The sequence below is a fragment of the Temnothorax americanus genome, unplaced genomic scaffold (assembly GCF_048541705.1).
Source record: "Temnothorax americanus isolate GAGA-0224 unplaced genomic scaffold, ASM4854170v1 Scaffold9, whole genome shotgun sequence".
NCBI classification, from domain to species: domain Eukaryota; kingdom Metazoa; phylum Arthropoda; class Insecta; order Hymenoptera; family Formicidae; genus Temnothorax; species Temnothorax americanus.
Window position 1 is genome coordinate 1452962 of NW_027509812.1, and position 19493 is coordinate 1472454.

Below are 19493 nucleotides of genomic sequence, written 5' to 3' on the forward strand. Positions count from 1 at the left end.
TATCAGTCTATTATATTTTAAATTTTTTGCAAATTAAATCCTAACGTCATAGGTATGGATTCCTTAGATTAGGGGAATCCAATGAGAGAAAGAGAGACACTACGGAAGACCGTCACGCTTTTCTCGTTACTTCTTAATAAAACTTGAATTTCCACTTGGCTTATCTCACATATCTATTAAAATCCGCGACTCAATCGCTATATCGGCGTAACATTCAATTTCCAACTTCCAACCGTAAGCAGAACGTGAAAATATTCGGACGAGATCCGCGCTCGTTAGTCAATAACAAAGACCACTCATTTCCACCTCTTTTATTTGTCCATTATTAATTCAGTCGGTGGTGCCGGAAAAGCAAATACTTTCGAATTATTCATAATCCCCGCAGCATTCGCGAGAAGCGCAATGGATCTCGGTGAATAAAAGCTCTTACGGTCTCGTTGACTCTCTATCGGAACACCTGCGAGTGTTCGCTGCAAATTAAAATCATGTGCGAGAGACGTGGTATCATTACCGATATGGAAATGCAACCTCGGAGATTCTCCATTCCGAAGATTTCTGGTATTCGCGATATACAATAGACACGCTCAAGTGTGCGATTACATGTTTTGTTTTCAAGCAAATAGCTCACACTTATATTCGCTCGCAGTTTTGAAAAATGTATTTCAATATCCTAAATTAATGTACTATCACCTGCAATTATATATTACAAATAATTGAAATATTTATCAAGCATACTCTCTTATTTTTGTTTGCTAGCCATTATAATTAATCTATATAATTTTAAAAAAGTACAGAAATGTTACAAATAATTCGATTATTATTAAGGCTGTCGAGAGAACATAAACGATTCTTTACAAACCAAATTGTTACACAAATTGTATAATATGTTAAAGATAATGGTTATTTAGCGCGTTAAATTAACCTTTTGTATATAGCATATTTATATAAAAGATTAATATTCTAAATTTAGAGAATGTAATATTATTTTCTTTCATAACGTTAATTAATAAATATGCGTTAATTAATGTTGTACATAACAAAATGCACAGAGTATTCGCTCACATTGTTTTGCACAAGAATTTTAATTTTATTGAAAAAGAAGCCACTACAACACACCGACGACAGATATATGTATATAGAAGAGAGAAACTACCCGACGCGCTTCCTGCAACTGACGTTCCGTCTCCTTTCGCCAAAGGACTAATTTGCAAGGCAAGGGATTTAATTAGTGAGAGCGCAACGACAACGACCGCACGTTAATGTCACGTGATATGGCTCTTTTTAATCGCCCGTCTAATCTAGCGCGCGCGCGCGCGTTTGACTTAGATTCTTTGTCTGCTGGTAAGCAAAATTTTTCAGTCCGGAAAGAATTCCTAGCTACGCGCGAAAAGGAAGCATAAAAAGTAATGCCGCAACGCTATTTTCTAGAATAATAGATTTTACCTTCCAGAGATGTATAATTATAGGCGTTTCATAATACGTTTCACAATACGTTTTCAGGATTTCAATGTATGTGCATTCAATTTATACCGGACGATACCGTTATGCAATAATTCCACGAGGATTGATTCGCGTTGTTATTCATAATTAACGTGACAACTGCGGCTTTATCGCACATAGGCAGTACATAATCACATATCCATACAATCATAATTATAATCGTGATTACATCAATAATGTCAAATAAGAGGCCGGCAAATTCGTTTAATAATCGATGAATTCATGTGCGTTTTAAACTATATAAAATCCTTTTCATCCAGACGATTTATAATAGCTTCCTTTTCCATTTGTGCTTTTAAAATCTTAATCGATATTAACTTACTTTTTTATTATCTACTTGCTTAGTGTTAATAATAATAAAGAGCTTTCCGCTTTTATTCTTATTTTAAATAAATATATTATTTATATTTCAAACTATTATTTCAATCATTCTTAATAGATTTATTCATCAGAATTGATTTTATGAGATCAAGCTAAGCTAAGATCGTTTGCAGCAATTAAACATAAAATACTATAATATCATATGCAAATTCTCACACTCTTCAAACTATGCACTCAGTCAAACTTCTCATTTATCACAATTTTTTCCGCTCGATATTCGTATGCATCTACAAAATTATTAAAACATTTCCCGTTAAAGAGATATCCTTGCGCAAAATTATTAAAATATTTTTCCTCTATAATCCGTTTCGCATCGTCGAGACGCGCGCATTGCATTTTCGTCGAGCACTTTTCGCTTTTCTCACGACTGGCTTTTTACGCGACCTGTCCTCTTTTCTTTCTTCACGCGTATATACATATAGAGACACACGCACTCTATCCTGTATCCTTCTCTTTTTTGCCTCCTTTTTCACGTCTCCAGAAATACTTCGGATATCCTCATCCTCGATTCTAATTCAATTGCACGATTTTCTCCCAGGAAATCCCTCCCCTCGAGATGGCTTTGCCCAATACCGCCTACTCACCTACGATCTTGCGAATCTTTTCTCGGGGGCTTGCCCTCTTGCGTCACCGATGCGTTTTCAATTCCGACCTCGAGGCCGCTATCCGCCGGACTGCTGCTGCGCGATAAGATTTAAGGGCATCCCGACGAGAAAAGAAACGACCCGCGGAGGGGCGATGGGGTGGGTTCCCTTCGCGGTTTCGCGAAAAATTAAAAATTCGTACAAGACGAAATATAAAAGAGCCAAGTAGAGGTATATAAATTTAATGGAACGCCGCCGCCAGAGCTGACGGGAGCGCAGAATTTATTTTTCATCTTCGCGCCCGGCGTGTAATTAATTCAACATCTTCTCACCGTAAAATTTCTGGTTTCATTACAATGTTATCGTACGTTATAATATGTCTCTTTATTACATGTACAAAAAACTTCTTCAAAAAGTATATAAGAAGGTACATCCTACAATGTAATCGAAGATGTCTCATGTTATCAGAATATGATTAATAACTGACGGAATTATCCGGCAGCTGCGAAATGAAAACTGTTTACGAGTAATACAGCACGTTTCTCTTGTAAAAAGTGTCACCTTTTTGGATCCAACTCGCCAGTAGGTTCAAAATCCGTGCCTCATCCACGAGATTGTAAAATACTCACGTTTGCGCTTCTACATAGCTTTGAAAGTTATTTTCGTGAGTGTCTGCCCCGTAGTGTATTCCCTATGTCCCCGTTACGTAACAGCACGAGATTTACGGACTTTTTCCCCAGATCTCCTTCCACGATAATTAAATTAAAAACGTCCGGGTCACGTATACTCGCATTAACAAATTTTATGCAGTAATCACGTAAAAGTTTCATTACTTTTCATGAAAGCAATTGTTTCTGAATTTATTTAAAAAGTCTAAAAGATATAAATATATATGTTAAATATCTTATTCTCTTTTATTTTTCGTGCAATTTTTAATTCTCATCGTGTCACCAGATTAAAATGTATAATATCAAAGTCGCACACGTAATTAGCGTCATATCTTTTTACATTCGAAACAACAAGCGAAAAAGCCTCCGCTATGTTTTATTACTGAAACTTTTAATATTCCTTTTCTTTATCCCGCGAAGATTAAGTTTATACTGTGCGCTGGACGGAAATACGTAAAACTAAAATAACTTCAGCGACAACTCGCCCGACAATGCCTTACTTCGAAATGTTCGTTTAATTTCCAACTTCCAATTCAGCATAAAAATTAAAATTCTCTCGTACAAAAAGTCTAGTAAATTCTTTATGACAAGGACAGAAAAGAGCGAGCACGAAAATAGAAACTTCCTTCGGCGGTCGCTTCAATTTTCGTTCTCTTTATATCATCGCGCTTGGTTCAACGATCTCAACATGTTGATCGATCCCTAACCCTTTTAACGCGACGAGTAATTAATTATAACTTTCAGACGGAAGGGGGGATAAACTATTTTTTATAAAGACTAAAGACCTATCTATACTCACATAAATCAAAAGCTGCAAGCCAAATATAAATCAATATTAACATTATTACGCTGTGTATGGACATTATTATGAAACGCATTTATAATTCCTTATGTTCCTTCATAATACTATAAAATAATTCATTTCGTCGCGGGATATATTCATGCACTTCTATAAATATTTTTATTCTTCCGACAGTTAAATTTCAATCAAAATAAAAAGATTTTTACACGATACGCTTACGCGTTCGCTTTCTCGTGTGATTTTGCATTTTGGAAAAACTACACTTACAGTTACTTTGTATTTGAAGAAAAATTGTCGCCGACTTTTCGCGTATTTCAGCATGCGCGATGCTCGCGTGTTACTGTTAAGTTTAAGGTCAAGCAGAAAACGCCATTTTCCGGCAGTGGCCCTGCGACGGACGTAAGAGGATTAAGCTAGTTTTCTTCCCGCCGGATTTGGTGCGTCGTACCCAGCTGCTGCTACTGTCGCCACTTTCCTGTTCCGTCTCCTTTTATGACGCGATCGTTAACGCGGATTTTTATCCACCTGTGTGCCATTGGAGGCTCCATATTTGGTCACTTGTTTCAATCAATTTATTTTTTATTCGATCGGAATCGTTTTCTAAACAGAGTTTCTCTCGCAACTGTCGTGTAATACTTCAAAAGCGTATAATATTATAATTAGAATTAACGATCCTATAAAACTGTAGAAATCATATTATAATATTACTACTAATATATAGTAATATTTTTTGAGTTGTAAGCGCAAATTGGTCAATGTAACGATATGATACAATGCGCATAAAATAATTAAAACGCTTAATTCGATAATAAGAGAGTGAGATAATAAATTGTAAATCATTCACCTTGTGATCCGCTGTTAAACCCGATCCTGTTAAATACCTCTCACAAGTCAGACCGCTTCTTCCTCTCAGGTTTCTTCATTGCACTCGCGAAAACACGATTGCGCGGTTCTTTTCACTCCCGACGTTAAACGTATAACGAAAACTTCGAAAGTGATACGGTATATTTTCAAATCCGAGTTCAGGAAAGAAATTAATAAAAAAATAAGCGGTCGTAAATCCTATAAAGCGGAAATCTATAATATTTAATTCTCTCCGTCACTTTTAATTCTCTAGATTCCTATCTCGAATACATAAATTGCGCGAAATATCTGAATCGCATTATTACTATATATATTTAGATAAATGACTATCGTTTCGATATGCTTACAATTTATCAGCTGTAAGAGTTGTGCGAACTATAGCGATTACTAATTTTAATAATCGTCGAGAATAATCGCGTTTCGATAGATAATAATGCGTAATACGGAGCGACTCGCGCCGTTGCCCGTTGGATCGAATCCCATTGTGCGAATGATACCGTGGAGACCTTGCGTAAATACATAACGCAACGTACCGTACGTCGCGCAAAAACAAACGTCGCGCGCCAGCCAACTTGTCACCGCTGTAAAATATTTACTATTATGAAATATTTAATGTCGTTCTGCTCCGTATATTTCCAATTAATTATCCCAGCTTGCGATAAGCTTTTTACAAAGTTTCGTTCTACAGACTCGAGTCGGTGATTCGTTCATTATCGCGCGTTCTTAATCCGGAAACAGCAGATAAATTATACGTTTAAAACGTCGAGAGAGCGCGATGCGTTTGAATGCACGAGAGATATACGTGAAACGTATACTAAAATCCAAGTATCGTTAAAGAAACACGTAATTATCGCTACATTTATATTAATGATCAAACATTTAAAAAATCGGGATACGCATATATATATATATATATATATATATATATATATATAATATATAATTAAAATATATTGAATCTTTTTAAATTGATATCAAAATGCATGACATATAAAGTTATAAATTAAAATTCTACCCTGAAATCTGGCGTAAATTTTACAATTACAAATACCCATAACGGACTTTAAAATTAAATAATTTGCGTATTTAAAATCTCCTATATATTAATACTCATGTTGTCAATATCGACTGATTGCTGTAATGTAACACACATTTACATACATAAAATCAAAAAATAAAACCATCAGGATAGTAGATTAAGTCAATTCGAAAATAATTGTACAATCTCAATAATTTGTGATATTACAAAAATACAATATTATAAAATATTATGTCTCTTTTTGAAGAAGCTTAAAGGTAAATTGCAAATTAACAGTTTCTATATATTTAAAATTTAATCTTATTGTGTGTTATTGGACAAAAAAGATAGTATAACAATACAGCACTTTTAAAGGAAGAAAAATACATTTGTGATGCTCTATATTCGAGTAATTATCAGGTGTTTTTGTTCCTCCAATACATATTTCCATATTGGAGAGATAACCTTTCAGCATTCAATTGATACTTTCAACAATATGAATATCTTCGATGTTATTTTAACGTGCAATCATTATATTTGCATAATAGCAAAAAAATTCCCATACAGTACTCCAAACTCATTAAGTAAGTTACTGTAGACTGTACAGTGCTGCAGAATCATCAAACCCGATTTTAATCACAAAGAATCTTTGATGGATTGAAGTTAATTTTATCTTAACTATATAATGCGTATGTATACTTGCGCAAATATTAATAATTTTTAAATCATATATAAAAGATAAAAAAAGAAAAGGTCTTCTTTCCGCACTAATTAACGCTGATTTCTAGAAACGAATAACGAGAAATGCTTTGTGGTGGCTATTACACACATAAAAACATTCTTTATTATCTGTATAAAAAGAATATCTACTCTGTGTGCGCATTAAATCTCAGACTTTAGCCTGATAGCACGCTTACGATCTAATTGAATATTTATAGGATAGGTATGTATTTCATCGATTTTTTAATATACGTATTCAATCTAATAGTCTACAGTATTATATATAATAGGTCGATCTTTCTTATTTTACTTTAAGCAAAGACGATAGGATCAAATTAAAGTTTTTGCGGGACGGTCCACGGAAAAATCGATGTACCAACTCTATAGCGAGAAAGCGTTCTCTAAACTCATCCCAGGATCAAGCCGGATTAAATGCGCAAAGGATTAAAAATTACTCAAGCACTGGATTACGTCGACGCCAAAAGGAAATCATTTTCCATCATCCGCATTATCCCTTTAAAATCGTTTACGCATAAAATGCTGTACGTATTGAACAGAATATTAAACCGCATGGATTTCAGCAGTCGTACAGAGATTCTAATCATTTTAATTGAATGAATAACACTTGTTTATAACACATTAAATGTTTAATAAATATCTTCAACAACTTGTGTGTTTCATACTTGTAGCACCATCGATATTCTAATGAATATCATGCTAAATAATACGTTTAATAATAATTTCCAATATTATATTCAATAATTTTTAGTGCGCTGAGATAATGGTCTTAATTGCAAAATAGCGTTTAATAAAATTTTACTGGCTACTTACAATATGTGCTATTCGATGTGGCGTTTTGGCGCGATAGTTGGACCTGCAAAACCAAAAGAAGAATTTAGATACAGTTTTTCTTGTGTACTATATATCCCATATAGGGTTATTACATCATATATTTATATAGGATATTACATCATTATAAATAAATAAATCAGCTGAACAAAAGTGCTCGTTGTTCATTTCTTTTTGCCTTCACGGGAATTAGCACCTAATTAGACGAGAACAAATGAAACAATATATATATGTATGTCTTTTAGCAAAGCAGTTGTAACGTATGACACGGGAAGGAACGTCAAAATTTACTTCAAATTCACTTCAGGATATTATATTACGCACTCTTGAATCCTGAGATTCACTTTAATCTGCATAACTGAGACGTCCAACTTCATACCAGCTTCCAAAATAGTGGCACCGCACGAGCTCCTCGCGGAGAATTTAAATTAGATTCGGAGAACGCGCGCGAGCGAGTCTCGCTTATAACTCTATCGACCGCGCATATTATCATCGAAAAGAAAAAGATGCGCGCCTCGCGCGTTTTTTATTCTATTTTTCATGCAATCGATCAATTGACCGGAAGGTCGAAGATTCTCTCCGCATCGTTCATGCGCAACATTTAATAAGACGCCCAAAACCCAACATCCGACATCCGACATCCGAGGGATTTCACGAGAGAATGCATGGAAATCGCGGACGTGCGGATCGGCGTCGAAAATCGCCGGATAAGAATTTCATCGCGATTTCCAATGTCGTCTCTTGTTATCCTGCACTCACGTTACCACGTTACTGTGCGTCTCGCAAGAGAGAGATAGAGTTAGTAATTGAAGGGCCCGCTATGCCACACGAGAATGCGGTTTTCACAGTTGCAGCTGCGCGAATCGACGCGAAACGCAGTTAGCGGTACGTCATACGTGCCGCCGCGATTTCTCACGAGACCGCTCGGTCGCATTCGAGCGAATTAATTAACGACCCGCGGATATAACGCGGCTACGAAAATAACCGGCGGCTTCCACCTGACGGTTATCTTCGCCGGCGGAAAATGTTGCGGCTTGTGTACTCGCGTGTGTGTGCGCGCGCGCGTTCACGTCAGAAATCGCGATTATTATTTTCTGAAGGCGCACTACCGAGTGCCTCGTCGTGTATTTACCGTGGTAGGTAAATGCCACACTTCTGATGTGGCGCGGCGCGAAACATCGGCGCGTTTTCGCTCTCGCCTCTCCGGGTTGCTCGCGCGCGAGCTTATGTAACGAAATTACATTCCGCGCGATGCATTCTGTATACGCGAAGAATGAATATATATGTATCGCGCAGGATGTGCTGTGAATTTTTCAGTACTGTTTATCCGAAACATTTTCGATGGTAAAAAAATATCGTCTTAGGAGAGATAGAGAGAGAGAGAGAGAGAGAGAGAGAGAGAGAGAGAGAGAGAGAGAGAGAGAGAGAGAGAGAGCAAAGAAAAATCCGATCTCGATATTATTAAAAATTAGGTTAGTGTGTTCGCCACATATCGCAAAATACACGCTCTGATAATCCGCTGTTCTCTTTTTTTTCGCAATCTTTGATTTCTTCGCGATTGCGAAACTTGCGCGAATTTCCGTGATTGAATCTAAGTCAATAGACGAAAGAACTGCAAACGGGGATCGGATCAATCAATCGTCCACCGTCGAAACGGATAGCGCCATAAATTCCATCTCACGAATTTCGACAGGTCCGTGTGTGTGCAACCTGGCGCAACTGCTGCAGACGAAACTGCAACTGCAAACCGACTGTAATTGGAAGGGCCGTGGGGCGCGTGCTATGTACCCGTCGCATATATGGAAGTTATCGCGTAGGAGGATCCCGTGATCGAAATCGAAAACCTCCGTCGGGCGCACACCGGCAGCATTTTCGGCTTCCGAATTAGGCGCGTCGACACGTAACACACTAATCGAATTGCCACATACATGCACATTCGAGCTGGCACTTGCAGCTGCGTTACAAACTTTCAATCGCGCGCAAATTGGTCCTCATAAATCAACGCCATCGCCGTAAGTCGCGAACGTAGGTAATATGAATATTACTTCCCGTGCGACTACGCGGTGACTATACGCGTGATGGAAGCGTCACGATTTCCCGTAATGTTAGTACTTAATTTGGATTTGCAATTTTATATCAACTTGTAATATTATAGTAGATAGGTTTTACCGAACGCAAATTGCTTGCATCATATATATTACGATACAAATTTTAGTATATAAAAATATATAAATTTTAAATATAAATTAAAATACTGTGCCGTTATCTCTTTAGATTACAAGATAAAGATCAACATTTGAAAGTTAATCTCTTCATGTTAACTACATTAACGTAACGACAAATTATGACAAATTACATAACAATAACAATATATATAAATGGTAATATAAAATGGACGTCAACAATTAATTATGTAATATAATTAATTAGTTCTTAAATTAAAAACGCATAATTGAAATAACAACGCTTGTAACATAATTTCATGAACGACTAAAACTCACGTTTGTAACGATGCAAAAAATGTTAACCATATTCAAAGAAAAATATTTACCAGCAACGGTGTATAATTGCAATTTTACATAAATTAGCATAAAATTTGTATTGTTCATATATAATTGATATGTAAATATACTTTAATTTAATTCACAATTAAACACGCATTAGTATTCATACTGCTTTTTCCTCATAATTACATCACATATCCAAATTACCTATCACTTTTGACAATTGAATTTGAAAAGCAGTTTGGTCTCCGTAAATGTTGATAACGCAATGTAATTAGAACACTATATTCTATCTACGTTTGCAAATGTTTTACCGTAATACTGTCGAAATCCATTCCAATATGTTTGGAAACGCTTTAACGAGCTCGTAATGTAAAATTTGCCCGCGCCTGAAATTTCTTTTTAAAAAAATTGCCACACACGTTACGCTCTTGTAGACCCGTATTAATCTAAAAGCACACTTCCGCATTGTCTCTTGCGTTTCCTCGTATATCCGTTATTGTCTACGAGCGTTCACCGTGACGATAATCGTAAAAACGTCGTTTCCCCAAATGTAAAGTCCATTTCGTTAGTTTGGACAAAGCTATCAGACTTTGAGCTAGCGCGAATTTGCGGACACTGACGCTCGTCTCGCACTATATCAATCCTGCACGATGTCGGCAATTTATTTCGTTTGAATTTAATCACGATATATGATATTCCCCCCCCCCCCCAAGAGATTTGTATTTATGAAGGCTGACATATAGAGCTTGAGAAAATAGATCCAAATCATCCAAACTATGTCGGAAAAATTTAATCTCACGTAGCAAGTTTATCGTTTTCTGGAGTAAAAAAGGAGCTTTCGATTTAAGAAACCTTTGTTTATCAAATCACATTTCTAGATTTTGGTAACGACTTTATGGAGGGTTCGCAGATTTCATTTCCGAGTGGACCGTAAATCCTAGAAACTTTTCAAATTAAATTTCTAAATTGCGCTTGATCTAGCGGAGGGCACTCTCGGCCTCGCTTTAACTACCTTCCTTTATTTTTCAAGCAGGCGAGAAAGTCCGGACAGTTTGACGAACGTTTACCGAGTTTCGTTCGGGAATTCTCCGCGCACAACTTCCGAAAGTCCTGGTCGAGAAGTCCTATGGTGGAAATAATAAATAGCTTCGCACTACGGATGATAAATGCGGCCTTGATAAATCGCAACATCCACCACTAAATTTGTAGTATGATATAATGAAAATACTGCTTGTACAGTTAAAGCTTTCCGTCTTGCCTATTATCAGAATTAATGAACTCAACTCGAAAGGTAACGTATAAGAGAAATTCTTCGCAATTTCATTATAACTTCAACTAGAAATACTCGAAACTTTGTGTCGTAAAAAATAAATCGTCTTTTAGTTTCTCAAGAAATAAGCAAACGTTGCGCAAAATGAAAGGCGTCGCACATTTTTCCCCACAGCTCTTTCTTTCTACTGATTTCCCTAGACAAAAGTTTAATAAAACGTTATTATTTTTTTACAATTCTTATTCAACATTAAATATCTTCGCAGCTAATCCTATAAAATGTTAAAATCTTGTTAAAAAGTGTAGTCCTGATAATTTTATCACAATTTGTTGATAAAGATTCTAATATAATATTGTCAAGGCACGTTCGTGTTAAAATTCGTATTAAAAAATATGCAAATATTCGATCATGCTTTTAAGAAAATCATCATGCACGTATATTGGCTTTTTCGAAATCCTGAAATCTTACGATATCGCTAAATGAACTAAAACGAAGGTTTAGTGTATTAGATTTGGAAAACTGAATGGGCTAACAACGTCTCGAGACCATAAAATTTAAACGGGAAGAAAAGTAAAACCGGAAGATACGCCAGAAGTAACGAGCAAGGCAACGGTTAGAGGATCAGACAGAAAAAAAGTCAGATGAAAAAGGCTGGCCGAATCGAGGTCGGTTAAATAATAAATCATTCAGCGAAGTCCTTTTCAGAGGTTCGGCGAGCGCCGTAAACCTTCTCGTATCCTTCTCAGAACAATCGTATGAAAACTCGCATCCTTGGGTTCGCGTGAAGAAAGACAGAAAGGTGAAGATATATAAATTGAAACAAAATGCATAAAAAATCAGCTCGCTCGGAAAAGTAACTTCATTGAACTTTGATGAATTTGTAGAAATGCAAATACGCGCGATGAATATATTCAGGAAGAAAAGCATTCACTATATATATATTTTGTTCAGTTTATATATATTTTAAAGCACACACATGCCATTCTTTGACTGAGATCCCAATTTTAGTTTTAACGCATGCACTCTTTCGTACAACCCCTCGGCAATCAATTGCTCTGACACGGTGGTAACTACACACGTTCGCAATATAGCAGTTGCCCCGAAATTCCGAGCACACACGCCCAATATTTCCAGACAGCATCACGTTTCCCCCATATTTCCGTATCGCTTACGAGGTGCCTTTCATCTTATCGAATTCTCAGAATCGCTGGAAAAACAGAGGTTGCGCGGCGATAATAAAATATGAAACTGCTAATATCCGCGCGATGGGAAAATTGCGTAATTATTGTAGGTACGAATACTTGCATATGAATGGAATCGCGAAAGTAAGTATATATTATACTTTCAATATAATATTATTGTGTCACACAAGAATGAAAAAAACTGCAAATTGAAAATCGACTAATGCAATGTAACATGAAATTTTCGTAGAATTTATATAATTTTTCCGTTGAAAATATATTTTAATATTGCAATTCACTGCAAGTAAATACAGTTTCCTAAATACTGTATAATATCACAGAAATTACGTAGTGTCTCTGCATTTACATTATTAATATATAATTAATTATAAATTCAATTAATAATTAAATTAATGTTATAAAATATTATCGAGTATTAATTTTAAAAAATGGCTAAATATACTCACCAATTATTATCTCAATAATAATTTCTAATTTCAAATAACTAAAAATACGAAAAAATTACTGTCCTAAAAAACAATTGGGCCGACATAAAACTTGAAATACATAATACTTTCCAACCGCGCAACTCCAATGGCTACGATAGAAAGTTACGTTCCTGAGATGCATGCAGATAACCATGTATGCGGTAATGGATACGCGAACTGCAGTTGTTTCGGATAATGGTATCATGGATAAGCCTCGCAAAACGGTATACGTTCGACAAGGACGATAAAGTCCCGCCGTTACAAGCGAAATAGAGATATCGAAGAATTTATTCCACTTCAGTCGGTATTCAAACGCTTCTATATTTATCTGATCTAAATTATGCTCTGTTATATGTGTCAGATCAAAATGGAAATTTGGTTGGCAATTTACGCAAAAAACTGACATATCTTTTTAAAAATAATCAAAAAAAAACTCTCTGTGTATAGTAGATCAATGCTAAGATATTCAATCTTAAAAAAATTTTAATTGCATAAAACCAGAAAATTAATAAAAACTATTTTATACAAAAATTAAGAGTTTTTCATTTCAATGCCAAAGTACATCCACAGCACGTTTGCCAAATATTTCTTAAAAATTTCACGTTTTAAAAAAAGTACGTATTATTCTTTATGGATAAACTTTTCAGCGAAAAAATTGACAAACTTTCAAAGTTACGTTTGTTTTAAATTGATTGTAGATTTAAACTGTGATAATATTTGTCGATGTAATAGTCGACATAATAGACAAATAGTCGATGTAGTGGACAAAGCTAGTAGCATGTGATAGCAGTGTCAAGTGTCAATATTGTCGTTCTAGTTTATGACAGAATCAGATATGTTCGCTGACGGCGTTCTTACACGAAATAAATTTTTTTACTGCGCGTGATATGGTCGAAGAAAAAAGTGGCAGCGACATAAATGAAATGGACAGATGCTCTGTACACCGTAATGGAATATCCGTGTAGCAATTGCCTCAGTTAATAACATCGCGAACATGAAACAGCAGCGATATATATTCGTTTAAGATCAATGTCCATCCGCGGGCAGAAAAATAAGAGAAAAATTCTGTTCCGCAGTCAAAATTTATATTTCAAGAAAAAAACTAAAAAAATGGAGCGATGATAAATTTTGGAAGACATTTCGTGTTTAAACTTTGATCCTATTAGTGTAAAAAATGTAATTTTCGAGAAAAAAGACGGAACGTTATATTTAAAATATCCTGCACTTTCAACATTTTTGTGAAATACATAAATTGCGTTATTGAGTGACAGTGAAATGTCTTTTAATCGCAAATATCTTTTTTTTTTCTTAAAATATCTTGAATAAAATTACATAAAACTGAAAAAGAAATTATGGTAGAGAATCGCGTCGATCACGATTATAGTTCAAAGAGAAGACACCGGCGCGGCGTGAAGATCGAAGAATCTTATTTTCTTAGGTCCAATTTATTCGAGTCTTGATCAAGATCCGCGGGGGGTCTCAATAGACCACTCGATCGACCGGAAGTGATAACAGAATGCACCTGTGCTTTCTCGTAATCGTTCAAGGAGCTTCATTGTTATTGCCGCGCTTCCCTCAAAAGATTGGAAAACCGAGATATTGAGATTGGTGCAAGAATCCTTCCTCGATCAATCTACGATCAGTTTCAAAGAGAAGCGAACGTCATAGTTTTATCGAATTGTGATTTGTGGGGATTAATCGACCAAATTACAATAAAACTCTGACAAAGAGTCCTGTACATAATTAGAGTGTCACACATTATTCTGCTACTCTTTGCATATTTTGTTGTGTTAAAAAATCAATTTGTTTTCATCAACATAATTCTACAGTATAGCCTTCCCTCTGCCGTGTTTAAATATTAAGGGAATTAAGGGAAGAACGAATTTTACAGAAAACCATCATGTCCACCACTCTACCAACAATTTATATGCAAAAATTTACCACTTTCCCTCGCTATTTTCCGACGTACTCTAGGGCACTTCTCTTCCGAAAGATTGAGTTAAAGTACTCCAATAGAGGATTATTTATTTCTTCTTCCTTGTCCCGCCCTCTCGAGAGTTCGCGAGGAAGAGACGATCGATCTCTCCGAGGCTTTCGTTGCCGAGAATTATTTACACAGCGCGATTCTCTCAGTGCATTATTGAATCATTTCCGTTTTAATAGTTCGCTAAACGAATCGCTCAAATATAAAAGTCGTAACGCAGAAAACAAACTATTTTCGCAGACTATACCGTATAATACCTATATGTGTGATTGATCTTGTCGAAAACAGCGCCCGCGTCGTCCGGGATAAATCAAAACACCGCTGCGGTATAATCGAACCGCACAAAATTACCTTTTTTAAAAAAAGGTAAAAAAAGGCGCCAAGTACACGTATAGTAGTGTATATGTTGTTACCAAAAAAAAGTGGTAGTATTATACCTCGAAAAAACCTAAGTAACAAGTGGTAGATCTTTATATCTCGAAAAATCTCGAAAAAATCTAAGCAGTAGTATCTTTATTTCCGAAAAATTATAACCCAAGTGATACACGTCACAAAATTATGTTACCTTATCAAAAAGAAGAGTCGCGCTTCAAGTGATCTATTACAATTACAAAAAAGAAATGATATCTCTTTAAGTTAGAGCGCCAATTACAGAGAGAACATGCCTCAAAAAATAATTGTTGCACTACATTGAAAAATCTTTACATTGTGTCAATTAGAAAAGAATGTATAATAACAATTTTATAAGATTAAAAAATTTTATTTAAATTTAACAAGGGAATACAAGATATTTAAATACAAAGTTATTTACATGTGTATTTTTTAATGGCCACAAAGAATTACAGAAGTAACAGTACAAAATGAAAATATTTTATTAAAATACATAAATTTTTCTTGTAAAAAAACTTGGCGCTGCTAGACCTTTTAAATAAATAAGGACAACAATAAATAAAAATAATTCAGAAAAGAATACAATGGGAGTAATATTAAATGATTATCAGCGTGGATGTGGGAGTGAGTGATATGGGTGTGCGTGACTACGCGGACGGCGGATAATGCTGCTTATAATTAAGTATAGAATAAGTTTATTTATTTATTTAAAATTTTGAGGTATAGCAGCGCCAAGTTTTTTTACAAGAAAAATTTATGTATTTTAATAAAATATTTTCATTTTGTACTGTTACTTCTGTAATTCTTTGTGGCCATTAAAAATACACATGTAAATAACTTTGTATTTAAATATCTTGTATTCCCTTGTTAAATTTAAATAAAATTTTTTAATCTTATAAAATTGTTATTATACATTCTTTTCTAATTGACACAATGTAAAGATTTTTCAATGTAGTGCAACAATTATTTTTGAGGCATGTTCTCTCTGTAATTGGCGCTCTAACTTAAAGAGATATCATTTCTTTTTGTAATTGTAATAGATCACTTGAAGCGCGACTCTTCTTTTTGATAAGGTAACATAATTTTGTGACGTGTATCACTTGGGTTATAATTTTTCGGAAATAAAGATACTACTGCTTAGATTTTTTCGAGATTTTTCGAGATATAAAGATCTACCACTTGTTACTTAGGTTTTTTCGAGGTATAATACTACCACTTTTTTTTGGTAACAACATATACACTACTATACGTGTACTTGGCGCCTTTTTTACCTTTTTTTAAAAAAGGTAATTTTGTGCGGATATCACGCCTTTTTGTAGTATATTACGCATTGTATAAACAGTATGTACAGGATAAAGCTATTTGGAGGTATAATACTACCACTTTGTTTTTTTCGAGGTAAAAACATAACAAGGTAACAACATAATACATATACACTATTATGCGTGTACTTGGCGCTCATTTTACTTTTTTTTAAAAAAGGTAATTTTGTACGGATATCACGCCTTTTTGTAGTGTTACGCATCTTAATCTTATAAACAATATATCTTATAATCTCATAAACCGTATATAATACAAGGTATGAAGCTAAAAGTGTTACGGACTATTATTTCTAAAGAAAACAACAATTTAATATTTTGCTCAGTTTTTTAAAAATAATAATCTGTAACCCTTTTAGTTGTACACCTTGTATATATTTTTCAATTTCAACATAAAACATAATCGCAATAAAGCATGATTAATGTTAATAAGTCGTTAACTGTAAAATTCTTTATTTATTTTTATTTGCGTGTCTTACTGAATGTTGTTCGCAACTGTATATGTACCGATATCTTCCAGGTATCGATATTTTTGATAATTATTTTTACGTCAGACATAATTTTAATTCATCCAATTTTTATTATGTCTAAACATAATTTTTGTCCAATTTTTATTATGTCTAGACATAATTTTAATTCAGCGATTTTTATTATGTCATGACATAATTTTAATTCTGCCGCTAGGGAAATTTTAAGTCGATTTTTATAATCAAGCTTGAATTCAATGTTTAGGTGTCCCAGGTTGCCGATGACGAAGTCCACATAACGCGCTCTATAGTTTTTGGTGTCCAGGTGTATTAATACCTTGAATTTGATGGCCACGTGTTCCAAGTTGCCGATGACGAGGTCCACATAGTGCGCTTCGTAGTTTTCGGTGTCTACATGTATTAATACCTCGAATTCGATATCTACGTGTCCTACATTGGGTGCGTTCAGCCGATACTTTGCTAGCCTAGCAATCGTGAGCAGTCGCTCGTTTTCGCTCGTTTCTTCTTTTTTGACTTACTGGATTAGAGAGAGAAGAAACGACTAGACACCAAAAACTATGAAGCGCACTATGTGGACCTCGTCATCAGCAACCTGGGACACCTAAACATCAATTTCAAGGTATTAATACACGTAGACACCGAAACTACGGAGCGCAATATGTGGACCTTGTCATCGGCAACCTGGGACACTTAGACATCAAATTCAACGTACGATTACACCTGGACACCGGAAACTATGAAGCGCACTATCTGGATCCCGTCATCGGCAACCTGGGATACGTGGACATCGAATTCAAAATATTAATACACGTAGACACCGAAAACTACGGAGCGCACTATGTGGACCTTGTCATCGGCAACCTGGGACACCTAGACATCAAATTCAACGTACAATTACACCTGGACACCGAAAACTATGAAGCGCACTATCTGGATCTCGTCATCGGCAACCCTGGGACACGTGAACATCAAATTCGAGGTATTATTACACCTAGACACCGAAAACTACGGAGCGCGATATCTGGACCTCGTCATCGGCAACCTGGGATACGTGGACACCGAAAACTACGGAGCGCACTATGTGGACCTTGTCATCGGCAACCTGGGACACTGTGGACATAGAAATTCAAAGGTATTTTAATACACGTAGACAACGGAAAAACTACGGAAGCGCCACTATGTGGAAAACCTCGTATCGGCAACCTGGGACACCTAGACATCGAATTCACGTACGATTACAACCTGGACACCGAAAACATGAGAGCGCCACTAGTCTGGACCGTCATCGGCAACCTGGGACACGTGGACATCGAATTCAAAGTATTAATACACGTAGACACCGAAACTACGGAGCGCACTATGTGGACCTTGTCATCGGCAACCTGGGACATCTAGACATCGCATTCAACGTACGATTACACCTGGACACCGAAAACTATGAAGCGCACTATCTGGATCCCGTCATCGGCAACCTGGGACACGTGGACATCGAATTCAAGGTATTAATACACGTAGACACCGTAAACTACGGAACGCACTATGTGGACCTTGTCATCTGCAACCTGGGACACCTAGACATCGCATTCAACGTACGATTATACCTGGACACCGAAAACTATGAAGCGCATTATCTGGATCCCGTCATCGGCAACCTGGGACACGTGGACATCGAATTCAAGATATTAATACACGTAGACACCAAAAACTACGGAGCGCACTATGTGGACCTCGTCATCGGCAACCTGGGACACGTAGACATCGAATTCAACGTATTATTACACCTGGACACCGAAATCTATGAAGCGCATTATCTGGATCCCGTCATCGGCAACCTGGGACACGTGGACATCGAATTTAAGATATTAATACACGTAGACACCAAAAACTACGGAGCGCACTATGTGGACCTCGTCATCGGCAACCTGGGACACGTGGACATCAAATTCAAGGTATTAATACACGTAGACACCGAAAACTACGGAGCGCACTATGTGGACCTCGTCATCGGCAACCTGGGACACCTAGACATCGAATTCAACGTACGTTTACACCTGGACACCGAAAACTATGAAGCGCACTATCTGGATCCCGTCATCGGCAACCTGGGACACGTGAACATCGAATTCAAGGTATTAATACACGTAGACACCGGACGCTAAGGAGCACACTATGTGGACCTCGTCATCGGCAACCTGGGACACGTAGACATCGCATTCAACGTATTATTACACCTGGACACCGAAAACTACGAAGCGCACTATGTGGACCTCGTCATCGGCAACCTGGGACACGTGGACATCGAATTCAAAGTATTAATACACGTAGACACCGAAAACTACGGAGCGCACTATGTGGACCTTGTCATCGGCAACCTGGGACATCTAGACATCGCATTCAACGTACGATTACACCTGGACACCGAAAACTATGAAGCGCACTATCTGGATCCCGTCATCGGCAACCTGGGACACGTGAACATC

General features: G+C 36.3%; 1 protein-coding gene across 2 annotated transcripts in view; it reads right to left on the reverse strand.

Moving 5' to 3' along the window:
- The window catches only part of LOC143908149 (RNA binding protein fox-1 homolog 2), a 270571-nt gene that overhangs the window by 159326 nt on the left and 91752 nt on the right, over positions 1–19493 (reverse strand). For both annotated transcript variants that reach the window (XM_077425520.1, XM_077425521.1), the window contains exon 3: positions 7369–7411. The gene's annotated coding sequence lies outside the window, so the exon portion shown is untranslated. The remainder of the gene's footprint in view (positions 1–7368; positions 7412–19493) is intronic.